The 21,560-nt window shown below is 38.7% G+C and overlaps 1 pseudogene; it reads left to right on the top strand.

The window, feature by feature from the left end:
• The first annotated feature begins 252 nt into the window (after positions 1 to 252).
• On the top strand, positions 253 to 18,509 carry LOC122229341 (annotated as a pseudogene).
• The last annotated feature ends 3,051 nt before the right edge of the window (positions 18,510 to 21,560 follow it).

The raw sequence follows: 21,560 nt of genomic DNA, 5'->3' as shown, positions 1-21,560 counted from the left end.
GTCCGCTCAGCATCAGCTCAGTTCCTGGCCGGGATACGAGATTCATCCATGCAGCTCAGGGAATAGAACAGAGTTCCAGTTCCAGCTGCACCTGGAGGATTGGAGGGAAATGAAGGCAGAAATCCAGTCTGCAGTCTAGGCCAAGGGTGAGGGAAGCAGGGAAGGAATAACAGAGATGAGGTTTAGGTCAGCAGGACCCCTACCTTGCCATTGTGGGCTGAAGACTGGTGCTGACCTTCTGACCAGATCAGGATGACTGTGGAACTCAAGGGACTCTATCCTGCAGATGGAGGTCATTGGCAATGCCAGCAGAAGGGTCTAGAGAAGACAGGATTGAACATGATGGCATGGGTACAGCTAGAATTTGAGCTAGTCTGCCAAGGAAAGCCCAGCCTAACAGGATATACTAGTCATCCATTGGACATACTGCTGAGACATGAGAGCTAATTACAAAATAATGCTTTGACCGGTAAGCTATTCATTAAAAAACTAAAATAATTTTAACCAGACAGCCAACTGGTTTTGATAGTAATTTGTAACTTTAGCAAAAGTTCAGCATATAAAACTTTTTCCAGATACACAGCAGGAAATGTACAATTTTCTAAGCTAGACTCAGGAATGACATAAACAGCAAAATCATTTCTGCTTACTTCTATCATATATAGAAGAAAGTGATCTGTTGGACTGTTGATCTGACCAGCCTTGTCTCATAGAGAACTAGCCAGGTGAGTCCCATGATTTTGATTTCTCTACTAAGACCTTATATCGTATAGTCAATTTTAGTAGGGCTCTAAGAGAAGCATCCAGGAGCACCTCTTTTCTTTTTTCTTTTCTTTTCTTTTCTTTTCTTTTCTTTTCTTTTCTTTTCTTCTCTTCTCTTCTCTTCTCTTCTCTTCTCTTCTCTTCTTTTTTCTTTTCTTTCCTTTCCTTTCCTTCCCTTTCCTTTCCCTTTCCTTTCCTTTCTTTCCTTTTCTTTTCTTTTTTCTTTTCTCTTCTCTTCTCTGTTCTTTTCTCTTTTCTTTCTTTTCCTTCCCTCTCCTTACTCTTTAATTGAGGGTTTTCATTATCCATGTGTGCAACAAAAAATATTAATTTCGGAGAAATGGGAGGAAGATATTACACACTTATAACACCTACAGCATATATCAGTCACTAAACAGCTTTAGGAACACCCAATGCCCCACATGATGGATCTTTAATTTCACTTATTCCACTTTTCAGAGCTTTTTTTGAACCAGATATTCTTTAAAATGCCTTTGTTCCCTCCCATGTAGCAGAGATAATAAAGATAATAAGAGAAGAATGAACACCCGTGGGATGTGTGCTGTGTGCTAGATACCCCTTGAGGTGCCTTACAAGGATTATCTTCTTTCTGTCTTCACAGCAGGTGAAGGTTAAAGCAGGTACTGTTATTGCCCTCATTTTACTGGAATCTAGAGAAACATGTATCCATTGAATTTTAGATTTGAAAGACAAACATATTAATAAACATGTAGCACTGTTTTCCCATTAGCTCTCATGCCACACGAGTGGTTCACACGAGTAAGACACAGAAGCCCAGTTCAGTTAAGTCAGTTGCCCAAGGGAATATTTCTGTTATATGACAGACCGGGGATAAATGTACGTTACTTCACGTTCATTTATGTTCCAACCACACCATAGATTCTCTTAGTTATAGTTAAAAAAGAAAAGTAGTACTTAAGAAATACAAATACATTTTAAGAATGAAGTCAGTTATGACCACCAGGATTAAGTAAATAAAAATCTGTTGAAGCTGCAATATATGCATGTGTATGTGGGTTTTGTGTGTGTGTGTGTGCACGCGCATGTGTGTGTGTGCACATCCATATGTATGTATATATGCCTTTAACAAAACCTCAGCAAAGAAAATAGAAGAATGCATAGAGATCCCAAATCCTTGCAAGCTTGCCAGACTTCCTGATGACCAAGTTTGTGTCAATGGTTTGGAGCCACTTTGATCTCAGCTCCTACAGAAGATCCGAAGAAGGTACTTATTAAAATTTCATAGGTCATAATTAATGATCCCACTCATAAAATTGCTTCTAATAACTCTGGCTCCAGATAGACAGTTTACCTGCAGGGAAAATTTTCTTTGCAGCAACACACGGAAGATCATAAATTGGCCTGGCTCAGTAATTTAGTGGGTCTTAGAGAGCTCAAACCTCCCTCTTTCTAAATCGATGATTTCAAACTAAGTTTACTGCCACCAGAAATTGAAAGCTTGTTATATACCTGCTTTCTAAATCTACTACCGGGGCCTGAGGTCTTGAAAATTCAAGGAAACTTTCAATTTCCACCTCCTGTTGCTGTTTTCCCACGTCCACACCCTCCTGCCTGTGAGTCCGGAGTCTAGGCTGTAAGATATACAAGGTGAGCGGGAGAGAAATCTGCTTCCACATGCAGCACAGGGTGGGGATCAAGGAAAAACTGCACCCTTTTTGGACAGAGAGGACCTTCCTTCCACCCGCTGTGTTGTCGTCTGTAGTTCTCCAGCTCTTTCTTTTCACCCACCTCTACTATTCCACCTCAAAAAGCCCCCACTCTTCCCCAACAGCAGTTCTTTAGTTGCCAATGTGCCATTGAGCTAAGAAAAGCATTTCATCACCATGCTGGCTTCCTCCCACCTCTGAGTGTTCTTTGGTCTCTTCTCTACGGTTGGAGAAAAACGACGTACATAGATAACGTGTTGGTTTGACTATGCTGTTCAAACACCTATCAACTTTAATATGTGATCTTGGAATGCATAGAGGTAATTCTATTCTGGATTAAAAAAAAAAGTCACATTTTAAATTTAAAAAGTAAGGCTCACTTGTCCATTTGACCTTTCTGATTGTCTGCACCAATTCTCTTACATTAGGGATTGTTGACTGAACCTAATATTTTATCTGAAATAGTTTTAAATCCTTCACAGAAAATTTTTTTTTCATGGCAGTGCAATAAAATCCATTAGTTGCCAAAAAAAAAGGGACTCATTAAATTTTCTTTAAATAATAGACCAGTGGGGCCCCTGGGGGGCTCAGTCAGTTAAGCATCAGACTTCAGCTCAGGTCATGATCTCGCGGTTTGTGAGTTCGAGCTCCATGTAGGGCTCTGTGCTGACAGCTCAGAGCCTGGAGCCTGCTTCGGATTTTGTGTCTTCCTCTCTCTCTGTCCCTCCCATGCTCATGCTCTGTCTCTGTCTATAAATAATATAAACGTTAGAAATAAATAAATAATAGACCAGTGACACACCTTACCAAAAATGTTGACTTGCTTTCCCAAACCTCATGGAAATAGGCTAAAGGGAGAGGGGGGGAAAGATGTTAAGTACAAGAGTGATTCTTTTTTAGTTTATTTATATGTTTTGAGAGAGAGAAAGCATGAGTAGGGGAGGGGCAGAGAGAGAGGGAGAGAGAGAGAATCCCAAGCAGGCTCTTCACTATTAGCACAGAGTCTGACATGGGGCTTGAACCCATGAACTGTGAGATCATGACCTGAGCTGAAAGCAAGAGTTGGATGCTCAACTGACTGAGCCACCCAGGTAACCCAAGAATGAAAATATAATTCATACGTGGTTATTTAAACTTAACCAATGTTGTCAATAGTGTATTTTTGCTTTGCCTTGGGCTAGATGGAAATGGTAAAATTATCTCCAATCCAATCAGCTGGCACCTGCCTTTCGTGGGCGTGAATAATGCCATGCTTAAAACTTGATATGACAACCCATCTTGTGTGGACTTTGAACCATCACCACTTGGAAATTATATCTCAAGGAACCAGAATCAAATATGACACATCGACCTGATGTGGGAAAGGGTCAATAGCCCATTAGTGGTTCCCTAGAGAATGTGTGTTATAAGTGACCTTCTGTTTCTGCTGCCACTCTTACCCAACAGCATCAAAGCTGCTTGGGGAAGAGACAAACTAATCACTTGCATATACTAAATTTGCTGCAGGCAATTGTGTGATAAATTGTCCAATTTCACTAGGCAAGGTAGCTTGTAAAAAGAAAGAAAATTCAGTCTCACAGTGTATAAAGTCATTGCATGGTCAGGTCTTCAACTGTAATGCAGGACTAAATGTATCTACGTTTGTGGCAACCTCTCCAACTTGCTGGGGGTGTGGTGTATGGAAGGTATAACTATTATGATAATTTCTCCGTACTATTTAGAAAACAGCTGCCAGAAGAGTCTCCCTTGTCAGAGAGACTTGAATATTTTTAACTAATATGTCATCTCATTGATTTGGGGGTTGCACTTTTATAATTGTGTTCTTTGAAGAAACTGAAGCATGGAGTATGAACCCTAAGATGAAGGTCAATTTGGGATACACTGTGTGACGAATCAACCTCACAGCTTCAGAAACATCTTTCATCACCGGCTTTAAAAATATGAATAGTAATTTGGGTGTTAAAAATGATGATATAATAAATTCTACTGGCTGATCTAAGGGTTAAGTAATTGAAGCAAATTCTAGTGGTGTTTCGGCTTACACAGGCAGACAGTTCAAAAGCGTATTTAAGTTTAATTTTGGTTGCTAATTTTGTGCCAGTGTTTCTAGGCAACAATGTTAGGGATATCAACTTCTTCTGTTGGCCAACTCTGAATAGATAGGGAGCAGGTTATTAAGTGGGATTAGAAAATGGAATCATCAGAGGTGCCTGGGTGGCTCAGTTGGTTAAGCATTGGACTTCGGCTCATGTCATGATCTCATGGTTCATGAGTTCGAGCCCTGTGTCGGGCCCTGTGCTGACAGCTTGGAACCTGGGGCCTACTTCAGATTCTGTGTCTTCCTCTCTCTCTGCCCCTCCCCAGCTCATGCTCTGTCTCTCAAAAATAAATAAACATTAAAAAAAAAAAAAGAAAATGGATTGATCATAGTTCTTATCATCCCTGTTTGATCTTGGTCCTATTTCATTAACTGTTAGTTCTTTTCATGTCTGGAGTACCTCAGCTGTTCTTTGCTGAATAGTATACCTCTCCAAACCAATTATATAGCACATACACAGGTGCTACTCCAAAAAGGGATGTTAAGTTCATTGGGAACTGGGTTAAATGCAGTGAAATGGATCGTTTCTACAGGACTTCTCAGAGCTTTGATATACTAATGTGCATTGCAGCTAACCAAGAGGGATAGATAGTATGCAGCATTTATTAAAATTATATGTCCAAATATTTCTTTTGTTCCAGGTGCGTTTCATGGGAGTGGTGTTTCCATGGAGCATAACTTGGCCAAACATTTAATTTTTCCAATTTCAAATACACGCTGTCCTGAAAAATATCAGCCATGCCTAGCACAGGGAACTGACTATAAAAATATAAATATAATTTGGATGGCAGCAATACACAAAAGTAAAACTTTAGGGTGAACTGCCACCATGGGGTAGTTTTGGAAAAGTCCCAGACAAGTGTAGAGAAATTCAAGGGAGGGAAAAGGCATGCCTACCTCCCTTTGCCCTTCTCTCCCACAGATTGCTTGGTCGGCTTTCAGGGATAACATGATTTTAAGAAATGCCCCCACAACTGTGAAAATTGGGGGGAAGCATGACAGTCTTGTAACAAAGCAGTTCTCAGGAGTTGCGAGCTGTCATAGAGGGGAAACTCACCAGGGAAGCAATGTCATTGCGTGGGCATCCAGTTGAGAAGGCACTTTACCCTGCAGGAGAGAGCATTAGTAGCCCTGGAAAGACCTCTTCTCTCTGGGGAATGCTTAACAAGACTTCCTCTTGTTCTAGGACCAGATATATCCATGGCCAATCAGAATTCTCGTGAATATGGTTTATCTGGGTATAGAAAAAAATGCATATGAACTGTAGTTCCTTATCATTTTTAGGCTAACATAAGTAACTTAAAAAGCTACATAATCAAAATGCTCAATAGAACAATAGAACCTATGTCGTTATTTACTTATCCATCTATAATTTTCCTTATTTTTTGAACTTTCTGTAACATTATCAGCCATCTTATAATTCTTGGCTCTTTTTGTCCGTGTTTTCTGTTTCTCATCTTCCCTTTATCTCCCTGCCCCTGCTTCCAGCCCTTAACACACAGCACTGGTGCGTTTGTAACAAAAGTCCCTAATATCTTCCCATTAACAAGAATATAAATAGATTCCCAACTAAAATAAAAAAGCACAACATTTTAAAGTGCAAGCTGATTCAAAGGGTAAGGGAAGAATTCATTGAGGCATTTTCTGCTTCTTCAGGGAATAAAGACCCCATATTCTAGGGCTTACAAGCACTTACTTGGAAAGAAATGTTTCAATGGTCAATTTCCTGAAAAATCAAGCTGATACATATTCACAACAAAGAAACATACATAAAACAGTGTCTGCAAAAATTTCTTTCCTAAATTAAGTAAATTCCATTTCAGAACATGATCATATCGATGGGCAAGTAATTCTTCAAAGTTGTGCTTACTTGCATTGAAGTAGAAATGTCTATATTTCTGAATTTGATAACTAAATCAAATTATAGTGTTGTTTTATTTTTGCTTAGAAGCTGAACATAAACCTCTTTTCTCCAAAACTTTTTTTTGTTTGCTGTTCAATACAGCGACGGATAAGTCCTTCAGTTGCAATGAGCCTTGAGAGAATGAGGTAGGAACTAGTTTTCGGTTTTATGGGTCAAGGAATAGAACTTTTAGATCTTCTTTGGCCCCAGTTTGGGATTCTATCTATCAATATATACTGCCACTTCCAAATAGCTAATGCTTTTAAAGCCAAAAGCATTCTGTATATTCATCATTTCTCACCAAATATGAGAACTGCCAGAGAAATGCCTAGCTTTTAAAATTCCATAGCAGAATTAAATAAGTTCAAGCCTAAGCAGAAAATAAGAATACCGAAGCTAGAAGAAGAAAAATGAACATAGATTCGTTTGTTTCTGCTGACAAGCCTACTTCTAGTCTTCTCTCGAGGCTACAGTATTCCTACAAAGTTGTGTGCTTCCGGCCATTGCGCTGGAATCCCAGCTTTGATCCCTGGACTGTGACGGAGCCGAGCACATCTGCCCGGTCTGAACAATGGGGAAAATACCAGCTCTTCTCTCTGAACCCCTGAGGTGGTCCACAGGCTGTCATGAGTACTCAGTAGGCCAAAGCCTCTTCTCCCCGCCATCACTCCTCAGCAGAGGGGACTAAGCCAAGTCTTGAGGACACTTGCCCCAGGTTGCAGAATCGAAAGTAGCCTCGGGTCCTTGGCTAACGGCAGTGTTCAGGGTTCTTCCACACTGCTGTGTCTCCAAACTCTGCAGGTGGGACTAACCTTGCTGCTTTGATGAATACAGTTTTAGCTGCCTCTGTCCAAAATAAGTCACCAAGCGTTCTTAAAGTGTTCTATGGAGAAATCAGACTCAAGCTGCTTAGGTGATGAAAAAGTGCCTCTCGCCTGGGTGGCTCAGTTTGTTAAATATCCGACTTCGGCTGGGGTCATGATCTTGCGGTCAGCGAGTTCGAGCCCCACTTAGGGGCCTGCTTCGGATTCTGTCTCCCTCTCTCTCTCTCTGCTCTACCCCCCCCCCCCCCGCCGTCTCCCAAGAATAAATAAATATTAAGAAAAAATTTTTAAGTGCCTCTTGTCTCGTAACAATGGCACAATAGAGTGGCAACAGTGCCCAAGCCTTAAGAAAAAACCTGCATGGTGGGAAAGTTACAATGGATGGAGGAGTGGCTAAGGGTTGCAAAGGTCTCAGGAAGGTGGAACTATGTTTTGGCAACAACAGTTCATTTCGACTTCCTTAAGCAGTGCAGATTTTGACATCCAAGTCTTAAATTTCAGAGACTACTAAGCAAATTCCAGATGCCTGCTTGTTAAGCTTGAGAAATCAGTGTAAAGGAAAGAAACTAGTCAAGACTACAGAATTCCTTCCAAAGAATGAACTTTTTAGGTAAAATTAGAACATTCGTTAACAAGTTGGCAATTTTATACAATGTCTATTTGGTAGCATCCTGCTAATGCTCTCTGTGTCCAGAGCTCCTTAAAGGGAAAATGAGCAAGGTTTTATTAGATCCACTATATAAGTAGTTTCTATTGCCTTTTCACTTAGACAATTTTACTATTATCATTATTATTATGAGATGTTAACTTATTTTAACACAATTGCTTCCTACCATCCAGTGAGGAAGCTTTGGAGTCATGATCCTTTGGAGGATGAACAAGGTGAAACCTGATGAGCTCCGATGACTGTTCCTGAGAATCAAAATTGAGTCCTTGACCGAGCCGGGAAAAACCACAGGTCCTTACTCACATGAAGTATTTATACTTTTTAAAGATTTTAAATAAAATTTTTCTTGCTTCTCTCCACAATATTCATTAGTTCTAATCATATTATGGTCCCAATGTAGCTATTTTAAAGTGAAATTAAAAGGCAGCCTAGCTTTGGAGGGTAAGAGTTATTGAAAGAGGTGTCTGGAGAGCCATTTAAAATTTTCAAGTGAAAAAAAAAGAGTGTATGTGTGAGAGCTGTTCTTTTCCTGTTAAAAATTAAGAAATCAAATATAGAAATAGTCTAATTTACATTAATGATCTGCAATCCATGAAACAATTTTTAACCATTTTAAAGTGAAAGGCTGGTGATTATGTGGGTGAGTGGATGGCGATAATAACCATAAATCTTTGAAAGCTGGTGGATGTGCTAGGTAATAGTATATAAAAATGAGGTTGGCTAGGCTCCTGGCCTGAGAACTTACATAAGGAAGGCCTAAGCAATCATTCTGAGCCCTTAAGAGGGTGGAACTTACTATTTCTACTTGTCCTTACCCTTGAAGGGTTGGTCTTTTCCTTCCTTCCATCCCCAAAACCCCTGTGCACTTTGTTTTAAAATATAGTTAGGTCCCTGAATGAGCACTGGCCTTCTGAACCTCCCTCCCAGGGAGAGCAGGGCCAAAGGTGGTTCAGGCAATGGGGACGCTGGATGTGTATGATTAAACCATGGGAGCTGCTGCTAACCTGGGTGAACTCCAACAGAGAATTTGCCCTTCGTGTTGCAGGGGACTGGGAGTTCCTTTCTCGCCGGCTGAGCCACAAAAGTATGGTGCACACTGGCCACTAAACTTCCGTTCTCCTTCCTGCTGGGCCTAGTCTCTTGTAGAGACATAAATAGTATTGCTGCTGGGGGCATAGGGACTGAGAATAGAGGCTGGAGGAATGGGAGATGGTCGGGGGAGAGGGAGATGTGTCTGAACCCACCAGTGGACAGAACAACCCCAGATCATATACATAGGGAAGACCAAGGTCCCCCAAATGATTTTGCTGAGAAGAAGCAGAGCCAGTCATGAAATATGCAAATCTCCCAGGGAAAAAAATGTCTTGAATCACAGACCTGGTTGAAAATGGAGTCTATTTGCCCTGTTCCCCAGTTCCAGATCCCATATCATCACTGGCAAAGAATACCTCATGGCAGAAAGCATAATCAGCAGCCAACTGATTTTAGACGTACTCAGTGATACGTTCAAATATGCCCCGAACAAGCTCTCCAGGATTGCCCCTTCTATTGCCGGATTTAGAACTCGAAAGTTCAGTGGAAAGTATGCTTCATCGTGTTTCTTACCAATTTTAATATCTCCATATAACCACAAGTCTATTAAGATAAATAGTTAATGGTCACTATGTGAGAATGCCATACTTTAAGAGATGTCTGTGGCATGGATTGGGTTTTGCAGGATGGCTCAATACTATAGAAAGACTTTCAACTTTCAACACTTATTTTTAAAGATAAGAATGAATTTTTTACAAAGTCCGCAGAGGATTGGCTCTAGCCAAGCCATTATGTGTTATACATATTAGAGAAGGGGGCATGGCATGTACTCAGAGAGTTTTAGAGGAAATTAGAATGCTACAAATGATCCCCTTTCTTGAACCCTGAAAAATTCCACTTTGATTTAGCACTGGTGAAATTGTTAATAGAAACTTCTTTGCACATTGTATATAAACAGCACAGCCTGGCCTGTATCAACTTTATGCTCCAATAAACAAGACAATAATGACAAATTATCAAAGCAGGCCTCAGATGTGACCCTCAATTGGGAGAGCAGCAATTTAATGAAGACAAAAGCTAGGTGAAAGCTGCTAATATCATTTACTGATAAACAGATTTTCTCGAGAGGCTCCTAGCTGAATCCCCTGAGGACCCATAAACCTGCATAATTCCATTTAAAATATTGTGCAATTCACTAAATTAGTCTTTGAACATCCTTACTATCCAATTACGAAGCCCCAGCATGGACAGAATAATGAAATTTTTCAAACTGTGGAATGCATGTGGTCTTAACAAACTTATGACAAACACCAAAATTAGCTTTCAATTTTGAGGCCAATGTAGCTCCCTTTAATACCTCAAGTCAGAGCGGCAACAATAAAACACTATTGCAGGGCTAAGCAGAACAGAAGAAAAATAAATCTTGACTTACTCAGAATTCTGAACACGGTCTACCTTCAGGAAAAAAAAATCATAAGAAGTTGAATGATGTTTTGCATTTGCAAGCTATTTGGTCGCTTAAAATCTAGTAAAAGCTTTACTGAATAAAGGGTACAAAATACCTCCTGGACAGTTCTATCTTCCAGGCAGGCAGAAAAGGCGAGAGTTTGAGGAAGTGAAATTTATTTCTGTTCAAGCATTGCAAGCTGCATTATTAAAGTCATTTGTCATGGTTTGAATATTTCTGCCTGATTCACCATTAAATTGGCCTTCTAATTACCAACTTTGTCATGAAAAGTGGTCTGGCTGTTTCATTCACCAGAAAACTTCAATTCTTTACTCATCACTTGCTTCATGTATATAAAAAGAAAGAAAGAAAAAAAAAGAAAACAACACACCATATATTTTTATCCTCAAATCTTAGAAGAAATGATGTCAACACAATTATGCTTAAATTATCAGACAGCTTATACGTTTTGAAGACACTGATAAGTATTTAGAAAGTGAGTTATCATTTCATCTTTATTAAGAAACTTGCCAGCTTTCACTTATTATCTGGCTCACGTTGTCATGGCTTCAGGAACAACAGGTACCAGCTAGAATCATGGTGTGCCAAGTAAGATATTTCTCATGTTTTCTATCTTCTTGGCTTCTTGGGTGCTGTACTTAACTGTATCCGTAGAAAAAGACCCAGACTCCATCCATGACTTCTCTAAGCAGCCTAGTGAACTCTTTGGCCAGCTGTTCATGGTTTCCTGTTCATACTTCCAGGTGAAAAAGAAAAGGGAGTTGTGGGTGACAGTCACATAGGTGAGTATCTTCCCTTCTATATTCATTTCTGTTGAGTAGGATAATGGTGCACTATGCACTCATATTTTAAGCTACATAATATAGCTTTCTCCAATGTTTTGGGGGAAAGAAGACCTAACTTACCAACATTGTTAAGACAACTCTGACAAAGACTTAGTAATGAATGCAACAATATTTGGGAAACATCCCTATAACAAAACATAAAATGGTATTTGATCCGAAGCACACCAAATTGTGAGGTGTTGGACATTTTATAGGTGAGGAAACTAAGGCATAGAGGGATTGTGTAACTGTCCCCAAAGCCACACAGCTAGTCAGAGCTTTGGCCCTTCTGAAGCCCGAGAATTTAACCATCTCTAGGTGTGTGTGGGTAGCACTTAGTGCCCCGTGTTCGGCAATCTGTGAACTAGTTAATTTTTATGTTCAGATAATCTTAAAAAAATGTATATACACTTTAGACATTTTCATTTTTAGGCTCAAAATAAAGAGATCCATATTGGTTTTTGAATGTTTGTTCATTTATTTTGAGAGAGAGAAAGTGCTGGCACGAGCGGGGGAGGGACAGGAGGGGAAGAAAGAAAACCCCAAGCAGGCTCCAATCAGCACAGAGCCCGACGAGGGGCTCAATGTTATGACCAGGAGATCACAACCTGAGCCGACATCAAAAGTCAGACGTTTAACTGACTGAGCCACCCAGGCACCTGAGATCCATATTTCAACTATAAAGACAACTGATGGTGAATCAAAGAAACTGAGATTACGTCAATGGGATCCATACACTAGCATCTCATGGTCATCCTTACAGATGCCTTTTATGATGAAAGCAACCTTTGTTAAGCATTTTCTATTGACCTATATGAGTAGCAAAAATGAGTAAAACATCTGAATGAAATTTATGAGTGTTGGAACCTTATTTATATATATATTCTGCTTTTGTTTAATTACTAACTTTACCTGGAAGAAAGTTGCACCTGTTAATGAAAGGTTTGCTCATAATTATTTCATAGCTTCAAGATAATCATGTATATTTTCTGATCTATTTCTCAGATTGTATATAAATTAATCCACTGATTTCATCATGGTTTTTGACATTGAACCAAAATGGAGAAATTTTGGTTAAAAGTCTTCAATGTCATGAAATATGAATAGAGATATCCACCCTTTAGAAATAGCTAGGACACCTTTAAGAATAAAAGGAGTGCTATTAATAATTATGCCAAAACAATTGGACTTAACCAAGACTGTTCCAAACAAACCAGGACTTTTTTACCCTAGTATTATGAGTGTTTATATTCTGGATCTCCTCTCTTGATTCATTTCTTACTTTTTCTGGATTATAACTTGCAATAGTCTCCTAAAAACAGCTGATGGTAGGTAAAATTTTTGGATTCCTGGTCTCTAAATATAAATTTATTTTATTCTCAGAGCCAATTAAGAATATTCAGAATGTAAAATTTGGGGTTTAAAGTCATTTGCCTTAGAGTTTTGGAAGCAATTTTTCCACTTCTAGTTTTCAATGTTGTTTTTGAGAAATCTGATGCCATTCTGTTTCTGTGTTTTTTATATGTGATCTATTGTTTTGTCTTTTGTATTTTTCTTAATCTATTTGTCCTATTTTCCTTTCCTTCTTTATTTCTTGAACTATTTAAGATTTTTGTGTTTATCCTTAATGTTGTGAAAATTCATGCTGACGTGACTTGGTTTATTTTGTTGTTGTTGTCATTGTTTTGTTTTGTTTTTTCATTTATTGGGCTGAGTACTTACAATATTCTTATAACCTGAGGATAAATGCCCTCAATTCTGAATGCTTTTCTTATGTTATTTTTTAGATAATTTTCTTTCCTCCATTCTCTCTATTCTCTGTAGACCTGTTCTTAATAAAGGTTATATCTTCTCGATTGGCTAATTTCTTTTTTATTCTACCATTTTCCATTTCTTTGTCTTTTTGACATATATTCTGGGGAATTTTCTTCATCAGCCTTTCTATTACATTTTTATTTTGGCTTTTCTATTCTTCATTTATTAAAAATTTTTTTTACATTTATTTATTTTTGAGAGACAGAGTGAGACAGAGCATAAGCAGGGGAGGGGCAGAGAGAGAAGGAGACATAGAATTGGAAGCAGGCTCCAGGCTCCAAGCAAGTGTCCAGCACAGAGCCCAACACAGGGCTCGAACCACAAACTGTGAGATCACGACTTGAGCCTAAGTCGGTCACTTAACTGACTGAGCAACCCAGGTGCCCCTCTATTCTTCATTTATAAGAGCTCTTTCTTGTTCTTTGTTCTTTTTCAAAACACCCAGTTCTTGTTTTATGAACACAATATCTTTTCTGGACTCTCTAAGGATATTACTATTATTTTTAACTTTCTTCTATAACCTGAATTGTCCATCAGCTCTGGATTCCTTTGTTTGTATGATTATTTTTTATCCTCTTTCTCATATTGGAGGCTTTACTAAGATGCCTGATGATCCCTTATTGTCTGTCAATGTTTATGAATGAAGCATTAAGAGCAAATCAGAGGCTCTATATGTGTGGATGGGACTTTTCCACTGAAAGATTTCACTGCGGACTCATCAGGAAGCAAAGTCACCTTTTTTATCAAAAGCTCTCTTTAAAGTCAGTTCAATTTCCCCAAAGAAGAGTCCTTCCATTTTTCTTTTTTCTGATTGGTGGTAAGGACTCTTCTAACCTACTTCTCTTAATCAAATCACTCTGTTTTCAGCCCCACATCTTGAGCCTAACCCCTTTTGGGCCTATTGTACCTGAATTATGGAGACTTTTTGCTCAGTTTCTCTCAAAAAATAAAACTCTAGTGTTCTTGGGAAATTTAATGACTGTACACAGACCTTTAGCCCAATCATATCTTCTTGGCTTTGTACCCATCAGATACTTGATGTCCCCAAGTGCAGAACCTCTCACACGTGCTCCTGTGTTGGGGCTCCACCTCTGCTGGTATTTATGTTCTAATTTCCTCCAGTCTGTTAGTACCATTATTACCCATCCATCTCCTTTCAAAAATCTGATGAAAATTCTTTTCACATTTTTACAATTTCAGTCTAAGTGGAGCCCCCATACGCCCTAAGAATCAGCTCCTGGTCTGATTACTAAATTCAGCTGGTAATGAGATGGATATCTGCTGATGCCCCAGTTTCCACAATTGTTTCAGATGCTCCTGAAAATCCCAAATCAGGCGAAAATCCAGATCAGAGATCTGAAGCCAGAGAATACTTCTAGCTTCACAAGATCCCTGCTGAAGTATCAAAGCAGGCAGCCTTCAGCAAATTGGGGGTTGCTGATCTTGAATCAGAGAAGGAATTGGAAAAGAAGTGGTGAGTTTGCAGGGGAAAAAATTAAGTAAAACAGAGACCTGCAGTGTTAGCAGCTGACATTAAAAAGAAAGAAAATTAAATGATGAGCTTGTAGCTTTAATATCACTGCTCTATCCAGCCCTCTGAATCTTTTTATCATACCTAAAGAATTGTTCATTCATCTTTCAGGAATACATTAGAGCAGGAGAGTTTTCCCATAGGCAAAAGCATTATACATATTTGCAAATGTCTTACATAATGATGCGAATACTATGCATAGGGATGTTTTGATGAAAGGTAGAAACAATGCAGCAATTTCCAGTCTGTTTCATTAGCTCTCATATGCCTAAGTAAAGGGAGTTTTCTTTGTTGTTTATGCTTTTTCAAACGTTAAAAAGGCTGGTATTTAGAATTCATGGTATTGGGTGTAAATAGGAAAGCCGACTGTTATCTGATGGAGAATGTTTCTTAATACAGATGTCATGTCACACTCCTATTTCTGGTTATTATTTCTAATAACTTTATTTAAAATATGTGTTTATTCAGGAAATAAAAGCAATTTTTACTGGGATTCAAAAGTACTTTCAATACATGATAGAGAGAAAATAAACCTGTAAATCCTAGCTGCAGGTCTAAAATCGTCTTTTTATTTAGCTTGTTATGGTCAACTCAGCTTTAAAATTTTATTTTTGCAGTAGAAGCTTAAACAGGATGACTTATATTTGGGCTTAGTTGTCAATGTAAAAAAATAAACAAAAACCCTAACAGTTTAGTGCCTGCTTTGCATCGACATAAGAATTCCCCTTTCATTATACCCCAGCTACTGGCAGCTTATTATGGCCATTGCTTAATTTGTGCTCTGTTTTTACAAATGACACTTGTACAGGCCTCTTGGGGCTGCGGAGAGAAGCCAGGCCCCTCTCTTTCCCTTGTGTCAATTCTTTTGTGAACCTTTATAATTAGCCACTTAACAAATGGAGGGAAATGAACCTTCAGCAGCAAAGTATATCCTGAAGTTAAGTCAACCATGTGACAGGCAAAACCGATACATGAAAATCTCCTTAACTCAATTGTTGAGTTGCCTCAAGGGTTAAGAGGCATTCTACCCATAATAGCCTAAAAGAGAAGCCTTAGAAGTGGTGTTTTTTTGATGGTTCACTATCCAAACGCCTGTTAGCCTTTCCAAGAAACAGCACACATTAGAAAAAGCACATATTTCAGGGCAAGATGGCTATCCGCCCCCCCCCCCCCCGCCCGCCCCCAAATCTTTTGTTTTGCAGGAAAAAAATGTCAAAAGTCTGGCTTTGAAAGTAACAAGATCCCCAGGCTTGAAATTTACAGATTCAATGTAAAGGAAAAAAAAAGGGGGTGGGGGGAAGCTTACATCTTTGGGACTGAAAGAATGTAAGTGTAGAAAATGACATCACATATATTAAGATATTAATGAATTTGTTTTCAGAATCTATAATAGGGACCCTAAGAGCAGGGTGCTATCATTACGAACTCTTTCCTTTTTATTACTAATTAGACTTCTAAATGTGAGTGTAAATGTACCTCAGAGAGTATGTATTAAAAGTTGCATATGCATAAGAGATCATTTCAAATTCATCTTCCAACAAAAACTTCAACTTTGATATTTTCTCATGTTCCCATTTATACGACATTAACATAGTCTTTTGTATTTAATTTCTAAATTCCATTGTGATCATTCTATCAAGGTATTTACTTTTGAGGACTGATAGCTTAATCCCAGTTCAATAGGGCAACAGTCAACTGTTGCCAACTTAATGTATCCTATTATTATCAGTGATTCTTTTCCATGTTAAACGTATATTGCCTCTAATGTATACAATGAAATTTATCTGGTTTAAAAGCATATCCAAATCAAAAAATATATATGATACATTTTACACAGAGCTGGGGAGACATAAGAATGGGGGCTTACAATATTATAATATTAGAAGATAAAAAAATTTCAGATACTATAATATATTGATACCAGAATGCTTTCTATCTTGAGAGGAATAAAATGGAACATAGTAAATTTCTGTAGGGTCAGTGAGATAAGAGACAGTTTCACTTCAAGTGAGCTCAAAGTGTTATTGTAAATAAAAATTGTGGTTTTATTTTATTATATAGCCCAAATATATTCATTAAAGTTTTATAGCAACTTGCTATTGGTTTCAAAGATGAGTAAGTTTGCTTTATAGGCTATTGAGTAGTGGTTGACATTTCTCAATTAAGTCCTCATCTATACAAGAGCTGTTAACTCATCTATGCTTACCTTTCTTTAAAGTTTTATTTAGGTATAACTGACCAATAAACATTGTATATATTTAAGGCGTACAACTTGGTGTTTTGACAAACATTTACATTGTGGAATGATTACCACAATCAAGCTGATTAACATATCTGTCACCTCACATAGCTACTATTTTCTTTTCTTGCTTTCTTTTCTTGTGTGTGTATGTGTAGAGAACTCTTAAGATCTATCCTCTTTAGCAAAATTCAAGTATATGATAGTTTTTTTAAAACTGTAATAACCATGCTGTATAGCAGATCTCCAGAATTTATTCATCTTGTGTACTTGAAACCTGTACTCTTTGATCAAAATCTCCCCATTTCTCCCTCCCCTCAGCCTCTGGCAACCACCACTGTACCCTCTGTTTCTATGACCTTGACTATTTTATATTCTACAAGTAAGATCATGCAGTATTTGTCTTTCTAGGTCTGGCTTATTTCACTTAGGATGATGTCCTCCAACTTCAACCATGTTGTGGCAAATGACAGGATTTCCTGACTCCATAGCTAAACAATATTCCATTGTATGTATGTACCACATTTTCTTTATCTGTTCATCTGTCAATGGACATTTAATTTGTTTCCATATCTTGGCTATTGTGAATAATCCTGCAATGAATGTACAACCTCAGTGGCAAAAAAAAAAAAAAAAAAAAATTAAATTAAATAAATAAAATAAAATAAAAATAAAAATAATCTGATTGAAGAATGGGCAAAGGACCTGAATGGACATTTCTCGAAAGAAGACATAAATGGCCAACAGGTATATATATGAAAAGGTGCTCAATGTCACTAATCATCAGGGAAATGCAAATCAAAACCACAATAAGAGATCATCTCACACCTGTTAGAATGGCTATCTTCAAACAGACAAATGATAACAGCTCTCTCTACGCCTAGCCTAGCACAGCTGGGGCTCATGGTCCCAAGAAGCATCTGAAGTGTGTAGCAGCTCTAAAGCATTGGACACTAGATAAACTGACCAGTGTGTTTGCCCCTTGTCTATCTACTGGTTCCATAAGCTCTCATCATTTTCCTAGGGAATAGACTTAAGTATGCCCTAACAGGAGATGAAGTAAAGAAGATCTTTATGCAGAATTTTATTATTTATTATGACTGTTGGCAAATTCTGAACTGATAGAACCTACCCTGCTAGTTTTATGGGCATCATCAGCATTGTCAAGACCGGGGAGAATTTCCATCTGATCCACGACACCAAGCATTGGTTTTGCCGTTCAAGTATAAATTGTGCAAAGGAGAAATACCTTTGTGGGGGGCAAAAGGAATCTGGTGACCCATGATGTTCATACCATCTGCTATCCTGATCCCCTCATCAAGGCGAATGAGACCACTCAGATTGATTTAGAGGAGGGAAAGATTGCTGAGTTCATCAAGTTTGACACTGGTAATCTGCGTCTGTGTGTGATGACTGGAGGTGCTAACCTGGGAAGAATTGGTGTGATCACCAACAGAGAGACACCTTGCTTCTTTTGATGTAGTTCACATGAAAGATGCCAGTGGCAACTGCTTTGTCACTTGGCTGTCCAATGTTTCTGTTGTTGGCAAAGGCAACGAACCATGGATTTCACTCCCCCCATGGAAATGGTATCTACCTCACCATTGCTGGAGAGAGCGAGAGACAAGAGACTGGTGGCCAAACAGAGTGGTGCGTAAAATGGTCTTTCGGTGATGTGATTGGAAGTCTTTATATTTAATTAAAGATAAGACAGCATGGAAAAACAAAAAAGGGTCACAAATGTTGATGAGGATGTGAAGAAGAGGGAACCCCTGTGTATTGGTGATGGGAAGGTAAATTGATGTAGCCATTATGCAACACAGTGTGGGGGGGGGTTCCTCAAAAAATTAAAAATGGAACTACCTTATGACCCAGCAATTCCATATTCTAGGCATATCCAAAGGAAATGAAATCAGATCTTGAAGAGATATCTGCATTCCTGTGCCTACCTTTTGGATGAGGTAGTAATGAGAGCAAACCTTTATTCAGGCACTGTTCTAGGCACTTTTAATATATTAATTAATATAGTCCTCATTGCAAACCTACGAAATAGATACTGTTAACATCTCTACTCTGAAGTAAGGAAACCAAAACCAGTGAGGATAAGGTCACATCGATAAGAAGTGGCAGAACTGGGCTGCCTGGCTCAAGTCTATGCCCTTGACCACCAGGTCATAGCAATTTGTCTCCCTGATTTGTCAACCATCTGGCTCTATTGACCAAACTTTTTTAGTATCATGTAACTAGCTCAGGAAAACCTATAGCAGTTTTCCTTGGTTGGAAGTATTTTAACGTATCAGAAGTCTTATTTCCCAAATTGTTGGTGGACTTAGAGACCTATTATTCAAGGTTGAAGTCAGCTAGTATTAAAAGTGACCACATAATTTATTGTGTTAATGGGACATTTTAAAGAAGGAAGTTAGATGCTGTTAATAGTTACACACTTGGAAAGTTGACAGAATCTGGACTGTCCCAGGCAAACCTAAGCATATAGGTACCCTGGCAAAGTCCCTCGAAGCCTGGATGCTCAACTTTCCGCATGGAGCAGACAGGAAAACAGCTGGAAATCCTTGCCAATTCTCCGGATGCCCTTGGAAAATGAGAGCAAATAATATGTGCAAATGGAGTCACCTCATTGGCCTCTACTTTGTACACTGGAATCGCATTTTAAAACCTACTGGAGAGTCCTAGGTAGGCCTACCTTTTAGGAATTATCAAAACAAGCCTGGACTCTAGGTACCCTTAAAAGCAGTCTTAGCCTTCCAGATTAGCAACGGGAAAACAGCTACGAGCTTTTGCAGGTGAGGGCCTCAGTAGGGGGTAGTCCTTCAGTCTGTTGCTGCTATTTCCTCCTTCCTGCCACCATCACCCACCTCTCCCTGGTCATAGCTTTGGACAGTCGCCTTACTCAACTAATGTCGTCAGTTACCAGGTGATGATACAAAGCAGAATTTCTCTCAACTCACTGTAACTGCTTACAATTCAGCACGATGCTTGAGACCCGGTAGGTACTTAATCGAGATCGCTGAATGAATGACTGACTGAATGAATGTGCGAATGAATGAACATGGGGAAGACTGTTGCTTTCTTGGCTTTGTTAACAGCAATAACGCTCTGCACTGCTAATGGGATTACAGGTAGTGTTTTCACAGCCCTTCATGTTTTAGGGAATAGGTTATAAAATATTCTAACTGAAAGTCAAGTTGCCTATAAAAAGTAGAAAATCCACAATCTTTATGCCTGAGTGGCCTATTAGAATAGATTAATTCTGGTGGTATGGCTGCTAAGACACCTATAATTTGATGATAATTTTCCTCATGTTCAAAATGTTGTTCCAACTTTGACGGCTGGAATTAGGAGAAGTGCAATTCCATAAATATGTAAGACTGACTACAGGGTTTCTACCTTTAAACTTTTGTTGGTTCTTGCCTGCCTAGGATGTCCTTGGTCCCCCTCCGTTCCTCTCAGACCTGCCTTTTCTTGGGGGTCTGGTCAAGTTTATCTTCTTCTGTGTTGCATTTCTCCACCACCATCCATAGTGGATTCTCTTCCACCTAAATCCTATAACACATTTTGTCTGTTCCATTGGGTAAAAGGCATAATATGTGTGACTCAAATTGGTAGGCACACATTTATCTCCACAAGTTATGTGAGGTTTTTTTACAGAGCAGATTGTATGTCTTTTTCTTGTCCCTGCTTACTGATAGATATATGTGTTGCAGAATTAATTCTCACAATTGCTTTTATTGTAACAAACCATTAGGTAGCAAAGTTTTGAGGGGGGGGAAGAATTTTACCCATCACCTACTTCTAACTATTAGAAGCTATATGTATCTACCCAAAGAACCGAATAATTGTGAATGCTCAAATAGGCTTAGATCAGTAGCAACAATATTAATAAAAGACATGAGTACTTACGCGTTATAATTGTCTTATAAATAGTAGTATATGATTGCTTGGTTTATAGTGAGCACTGGATTGATATAGTTTCTTTCTATTAATGACTAACCAGACATGTGCATAAGTAATATATATTTGCAACATTTATTATGTAAGTAGAAAAATGCAATTGTGCCTGGCAGTTCAAGGCAGCATATGTGTGGTTAATCAGAATGATGTAGACAATAGGTGATATAAGAGTCCAGGTAAGTGATCACTATGAATTTTTAAGTTCTTCCCTAGCACTAAAGCAATGCCTAAGGATGTAACAACTTTTTCCAAATACCCACTTAATGATAGAAGGATGAGGTATTTTATATTGATTATAGCACACTAAACACAGCCCTAGTGTTCTAAGCGTTAAGCATCCCCCATGTGAGTCCAATGTATACCAGGATGCAAATGAAAATAGCTTGTTGTTTTCTTTCCTTTGGTTCTTCAGTTCTAAGAAGGAATAGATGATAAACTCAGGCACAAGGTGCTTGTTACTTCACAAGGGCCACATGTGGAGTTTTCCAGAGTTTCAGGTCAGTATTTTTTCCTTTGGTGTGTTACATAATGAATTTACAGTCTTTTTAAAAAATGTTTATTTTAAGAAAGCGAGAGAGAGAGAGAGAGAGGAAGAGAGTAGCATGGGGGAGGGATAGAGAGAGAGAATCCCAAGCAGACTCCACACTCAACTTAGCACAGAGACTGATGCAGGGCTCGAACTCATGGAACCTTGAGATCATGATCTGAGCCAACATAAAGAGTTGGATGCTTAACTAACT

The sequence above is a fragment of the Panthera leo genome, chromosome A1 (genome assembly GCF_018350215.1).
Source record: "Panthera leo isolate Ple1 chromosome A1, P.leo_Ple1_pat1.1, whole genome shotgun sequence".
Classification (NCBI taxonomy): domain Eukaryota; kingdom Metazoa; phylum Chordata; class Mammalia; order Carnivora; family Felidae; genus Panthera; species Panthera leo.
Note: the sequence above shows the minus strand (reverse complement) of the source record. Positions and strands in the feature narration are given on the sequence as shown.